Below are 7004 nucleotides of genomic sequence, written 5' to 3'. Positions count from 1 at the left end.
TACGAGTTATATTAATGGAGGGAATGGTCAGTGGAAGATGCATGGCAATTTCAGGAAAGCCTGAAAGGTGGTCTTGAATGCCTGGATTAATATTAACTTTCTGCCAATTCAGTGTCATTAGCAACAAACTTAGGTAATTGATCTATTGCCTCATTTGCATGCAAGTTAATATTAACATGCTAAAGAGTATTATGCGGATAATATTGATGTATTTCCTATCTGTAAGAATGCTACTTAGTTTGTCAGTTATTTTTTTTTTAAAGCTTATTAGCAGGGTAATTTGTACAGATCAGTTGGGGGGGAAAAAAAAGAAAATGGCCAGACATGTAGATACCATTATAGGTGTTGGTGTGCTGATTCTTGGAGTGCATCTTAAAGGTGCATTTTTTTGTTTTCTCACAGTTCAGCATATCAATTGTTCATTTTAATAATAGAATATTTGAATATAAAAGGACAAACTGTTTGTTGCATTTGAACATTTTAAAGTGGAAAGGATGATCCATTATTATCTTCTAATACTGTTTCTCCTTTTTGCAGTGGAAACAATCCTTGGTTTGACAGGTGCCACGATGGGGAGCCTCATCTGTTTTGTTTGCCCAGCGCTTATCTACAGAAAAATCCAGAAGAATAGTTTCATTTCACAGGTTAGTTTACTAATTATTAAAAGAAGCAGGAAGCCATTTTACTTCCACCCTTCATCCACGCTGTTGTGAAGTTTGACTTTTACTTCTGATCTTCTATGGAATATCATCCAAAAATTGGGTGCTTGTATATTCATTATATGTTGGAACATATCCCACACACAGTTCTGTACTCCTGAATAGTGCTATGAAATTCAATTGGAAAAATAAAGTACCTCATTTACATTATGAATAATGCCAGAATGTGTTGCTCCATGTCTACACTCTGACACTGCTGCCTTCCTGTGTTTTCAAGTCTTTTGAAACAGCAAGTAATATTTCATTTCTTTTTCCAACGTTTCCTGTTCCTACAAAATATTTTAAAAGCTTATTCTTAAAATCCATTTCCTGTAGTTCAAGTTAGTTTCTGACAAGTAAAGAATTTTTATCACTCGACCCAGTATTTTGTGAAGTATGCTGTTGATTTGCTAATCTGCTTAGAAGTGTTTTGTATAATCTCTGTGTGGCAGCTAACCCACTTTTTATCCTAGTTACTTAAGTGTTCTGTAGTAGTAGCAGCAAAGGGGAAATTGAAAGTTTGTCCGACCACTATAAATATGCCCTTCTGTGGTGTGATGTTGAAGTGGCATTTCAAAAGTCAGTCACCTGCTCTGCTTTGCCAGCCCATCTGTAAGAGACTTTGTGGAGCACAGCTACCTTTGTAGTAGGAATTGGGGAACACCTGGATCTAAAAAAAGTTTGAACTAGGAAAGTGATATGCAATTTTATTATCAGTCAAGCTATGTAAACCCAATAGTAGTTGCCAAAGGTAGTTCTAGTCAAGATGACAAAATGGCAATGAAAGATAACTGGTATTATTCTTTCATTTGCAGTAGATTGAATTACATCAGTGTCTTACTAGATTTATACATACATAATTTTTCTCATTTAATTGTCCTAGGGCACTTGCAACCAGAAATTCTCTCCTCAGCATCTGTTTTGGTTGTCCCAAGTGATACAGCTGCATTGCCATGAGGACTGAATTTCACTGACAGCTTTAAAATACATGCATTGCATTTAATCATGTGATAATAAAACAGCCTCATAACATTTAAATTACAAAATAGATTTGGAGGAAGAGAATTACTCTTAAAATGTTAATTAACTTTAACCCTCTCTCTTCTTTGGGGTAATATTTGGAGTACTTGACATTAGTTAAAAGTAGATCAAACTATAAAAATGAAAATGATTTAAGTAGTTCATTGTGACAAGCTGATGCATAATATCCATCTGTCCTCAGTGGTCGAAAATCTTGTCTAATGGTCTCCATAATGTTGCAGCTTTGCGTTTTTGCTTTGTAAATTGTGTTCTTCTCCACCTATTTACTTTTGCATTTACTTTACTTCTGTAATATGGTATTACAATGTACATTTTCCAAAACATGTTTCAAAGGTACTTAGTTTCATGTGGCTTTAATTCCATAAGAAACTGTTACCGTGTGTCTTAATTTAAAAAGTTGCTTTGATCATTGAACTGAGGCCAAATCAACCAATGAATAATAAAAGCACTTTGTATTTTCTTTTCAATGTCCCCTATTAGTGGGTTCATGTGGGAACCCATTTTATAAATAGAACAACATAAGAAAAATCTTTGATCTAGTCACTTAAGCTATAGTGTCTAAATAAAGTTTACAGTAAGCTAGTTGGCTATACTTCCTTAGTGGCCAAATTATTGCTCAGTGCATAAGTTTAAAGATATTTTTGCTCTTTTTTTCTATCAGGTCAACAGGTTTGCAACAACAGATGTGCAGGGGAAAAGGGCAATCTACACAGCTTTTGCCATTGGTCAGGCATTATTTCTCCTAAAATAACCAATTAGTGTGTCCAATGTGATAAGATAGAAATTCACTAATATTTTTACTGTGCGACTGTTTCTGAAATGAAGCACTCTTTCTAGAAACAGACAAATTTGTATTCCACTACTCTCTTGGACTGGCTCCAACATATTTTGTTGCAAACCCTTCCATCTGTTAACTGTCACTCCTCAAATTGTTAGTCAGTTTATTGAGACCAAATGAGGGATAGAAACAAAGGAGGCTAGATTTAATCCTCGATCTGCTCAAGTTAACTGATTTCAGGTAGAACAGAGGCAGCAGTGCCGTATGTGATGCTCGTACCTTGAGTTGAGACAGAAAGATTAGTCAGGTTTTCTGTGATCTCTGCTGTGAGTACCTGTGGATATTTGGTGAGGAAAGCGATGTATATTGTTGTGCTATTCACACAGATTTTCAAACTTGATGCCAAAGTTCAGGCATCGAGACTAAGAATTTAGGGTGACACAGTGGCTCAGTGGTTAGCACGGCTGTTTCACAGTGCCAGGAACCCGGGTTGATTCCATCCTCGGGCAACTGTCTGTGTCGAGTTTGCACATTCTCCCTGTGTCTGCGTGGGTTTCCTCCAGGTGCTCCGGTTTCCTCCCACACTCCAAAGATGTGCAGGCTAGGGGATTGGCCATGATAAATTGCCCTCAGTCTGTAGATTAGATGGGTTATAGGGGGCTGGGATGCTCTGAGGGGCGGTGTGGACTTGTTGGGCCGAAGGGCCTGTTCCCACACTGTAGGGATTCTATGATGATTCCATGAATTTAGCAATACAGTAGAGGGTTACCAGTGCAGCAACATGAGAAGGAGGAGGAACTTCCATTAGTGCAATTCCTTTTACTGTGTCTCTGGTGTTTTGCTTTCAAAGTGCAGTTATTGTTATGTAGAAAAATGTGACTACTAACTTGCATACAGTGAGTCCCAAACGCAACAATTTTGTAGTACACCATGTCAGTAATACAAGGACCAGCTAATGGTGTGCAGGCTAGAAGATTAAAAAAGTTAGATTTTTTTGGGGGTTGAGTTAGTTCCGAGTTAACATGCCTGATCACGACAGATTAGATGCTCTGTAACATCTTGGTAATCTAATACTTGAGCACTTTAGATAGCATTGAGGAACACTGGTGATGTTTTGAAAGATGGCTCATCCATGCTTTCACATAGGATTAGTCACTGTTCTTCCAAGTTGCCCCTAGAAAGCCTTGTAACTTAAACCCCTCAAATGTGGGTAGACACCTTGGTAGAAATTTGCTAGTCCATTGTGCTGAAGACCTGCAAGTGTTTGACTGTTTACATTCTCAAAGTGCTATTTGTGTGCCAACTTCTTAAGCCGTTGAGCTTTGCACAGCATTGAATTAGTCTGGGTGTGGGCTAAATGGGGAATGTCTGAAAAAGAGACCACTTGATCTAAAACATAAAAGCATAAGAACCAGGAGCAGGAGTAGACCATCTGGCCCTTTGAGCCTGCTCTGCCATTCAATAAGATCAGCCATGATCTTATTGAATGGCCTCAGTTCCACTTACCCACCCTCTCACCATAACCTTTAATTCTGTTACTATTCAAAAAATTATATATCTTAGCTTTAAAAACATTCAATGAGGAAACCTCAACTACTTCACTGGGCAGGGAATTCCACAGATTCACAACCATTTGGGTGAAGAAGTTGCTCCTCAATTCAGTCCTAAATCTGGACCCCTAATTTTGAAGATATGCCCTCTTGTTTTAGTTTCACCCGCCAGTGGAAACAACCTCCCTGCTTCTGTCTTATCTATTCCCTTCATAATTTTATATGTTTCTATAAGATCCTCCCCTCATTCTTCTAAATTTCAATGAATATAATCCCAGTCTATTCAGCCTCTTGTCATAAGCCAACCCTCTTAACCCTGGAATCAACCGAGTGAATCTCCTCTGCACCCCCTCTGGTACCAGAACATTTTTCTCAAGTAAGTAGACCAAGACTGCACACTACTCCAGGTGTGGCCTCACCACCACCCTGTACAGCTGCAACATAACCTCCCTGCTTTAAGTCCAATCCTGTAGCAATTAAGGACAACATTTCATTTGCCTTCTTAATTACCTGTGGTACCTGCAAACCAACCTTCTGCGATTCATGTGCAAGGACACCCAGGTCCCTCTGCACAGTAGCACACTGCAACTCTTTACCACTCAAATAATAGTTCTTTTTACTGTTATTCTTACCAAAATGGATGATTTCACATTTATCAACATTGAATTCCATCTGCTAGACCTTCGCCCACTCACTTATACTATCTATGTCCCTCTGCAAATTTTGAGTCCTCTGCATACTTTGCTTTACCAGTCATTCTAGTGTCATCCGAAAACTTTGACCCACTACACGTGGTCACCAACTCCAAATCATCTATGTAAATTATAAGCAATTGCAGTCCTAGCACTGATCCCTGAGGCACACCACTAGTCACTGTTTGCCAACCAGAAAAGCACTCATTTATCCCCACTCTTTGCTTCCTGTCAGTCAGCCAATCCTCGATCCATGCCAATACATTGCCTGTAATGCTGTGCACCTTTATCTTATGCAGCAGTCTTTTGTGTGGCATCTTGTCGAATGCCTTTTGGAAATCCAGATACACTACATCTACTGGGTTACCATTGTCCACCGTGCTCCTAATGTCTTCATAGAATTCCAGCTAATTAGTCAAACATGACCTGCCTTTCATGAACCCATGCTGCGTCCGCCCATTGAGGCAATTTTTGTCTAGATGTTTTGCTATTGTTTCCTTGATAGATTCAAGCATTTTGCCCACTACAGAAGTTAAGCTAACCGGCTTATAATTCCCCATTAATTGTCTACTTCCTTTTTTTTGAAAAAAACCGCAAGTAGAAGTTGTACTTGTTTGGATTTCCCAGTTTGAAGTCCCTTGAGCATGGTGATATGTTCTTATGCATGCCTCACCATGCTCTACAATGCATCAGGGACATTGAGGTTATCTGATACAGACAAATGATGGACTTTGACCAGCAGACATTATAGCATAATACTTGAAAACAGATGAATCCTAAGCCACAGTTCTTTTTTTCTTCCCATCCTAATAAATCTATTCTGAAATTGAATCTTATGTGCATAAGGAAGAAATTATATTAATTCAGTGCTATAAAGTAAGATCAATTCATATCATTCTTTTCACTCTCATTGTTATTTTACAGTCTGTATCATGACTTTGATGACATCTTACTCATGCTACATTTACCTTATACTGATTGATTGTTAAATTGAAATATGCATTGTTCATCAATGCTGTGACAGTTTGTAGCCAGTGCTGAAGTTAAAATGATGTACCAATGAAATTTTTCATATGCAGATTTGATGTAAAGGGGAAGGTTGATTTATTTTAAAACTTAATGCTAACATGCCTGCCTTAATGCCCCCTTTCCACTTTTATATTCATGTGCATTTTTGTTGCACAGTTTATACTGATACAATTATAAGGACACTGTTCAACAAATCAAAATACCTTTGTCAACTAATTCTGGATATTTCTATTGACGCTACTCATTATGCTAATCCTTAATAGCATGCAAATTTGAGTGATGAGCAATTTTTGTGGCACTGACAAATTCATTGGCCTCCCAAACTGACGATTAGCTACCACACTAATCTTTCTAAAACTTCATTTAAATGCAACGTTTCCCCTAAAATGCTCCGGGAAAAAATATGGACTTATTGCCTGTTCAAAATTTTGAAATCTAGGTTGTTCCATCAAACCTTCGCTTTTCAAAGGCAACTTTTATTCTATTAAGTTGATGTTGGATGCAGCTATTGTGTTTAAGGAATTTAAATTGTATTGTACTCTCAAATTGGTTCTGCATACTATAATAAATTGGAAATATATCATGTTACAATTTATAAAGGAATTGTTAAAAGAAAATCATGACTTTAAGGTGTATTATTTGCTGTGATTTTTTTTTTTTTGTTTCCGGCTTGGAAAGCCAGATGTTTCTTTTGGCTGAGCAACTGCTGTATTACTGCCAGAAATCAGTCAACTGTTCTCGTGACAGCTGGTTTCAAGCCTTTACTTCATTTTCCAACACAGAAGTGGCAACCATGCAGAAAACTGTTGGAAATACATTGGTACATATACTGAATTGTTGCTTTGGAGGCAAATTAGATTAGTGAACTGTTGAATGTACATGAAAAATAATGACAAATATATACTGTAAATCCAACTCCACTCTTAATTTTAAATTATTTTGTTCCAAATGCGTGCTCAAAGGTGAAAGATGCTGTTTAAATTATAAAACAATGCATTGTAATATTGGATAAAAGGTTGCGAATCTATATCTCTTGCATGTCTCAGAAGGGAGTTCCAGGGTAATAAAGCAATGGAGCGAAGGTTTTCCCATTCTGCCTTTTCTAGGTGGCAGGGGTCATACGTTTGGTAAATGCTGCTGAAGGACCATTGGGAAGTTCAGCTGTGTATCCATTGTGTGCTATGCTGCCATTGTGTGCTATGCTGCCATTGTGTGC

General features: G+C 37.8%; 1 protein-coding gene across 1 annotated transcript in view; it reads right to left on the bottom strand.

Moving 5' to 3' along the window:
- LOC109910947 (putative sodium-coupled neutral amino acid transporter 10) overlaps nt 1-7004 on the bottom strand; it is an 84696-nt gene that overhangs the window by 8666 nt on the left and 69026 nt on the right. The window lies entirely within an intron of this gene.

Source organism: Rhincodon typus, chromosome 23, assembly GCF_021869965.1.
Source record: "Rhincodon typus isolate 14 chromosome 23, sRhiTyp1.1, whole genome shotgun sequence".
NCBI classification, from domain to species: Eukaryota; Metazoa; Chordata; class Chondrichthyes; order Orectolobiformes; family Rhincodontidae; genus Rhincodon; species Rhincodon typus.
Note: the sequence above shows the minus strand (reverse complement) of the source record. Positions and strands in the feature narration are given on the sequence as shown.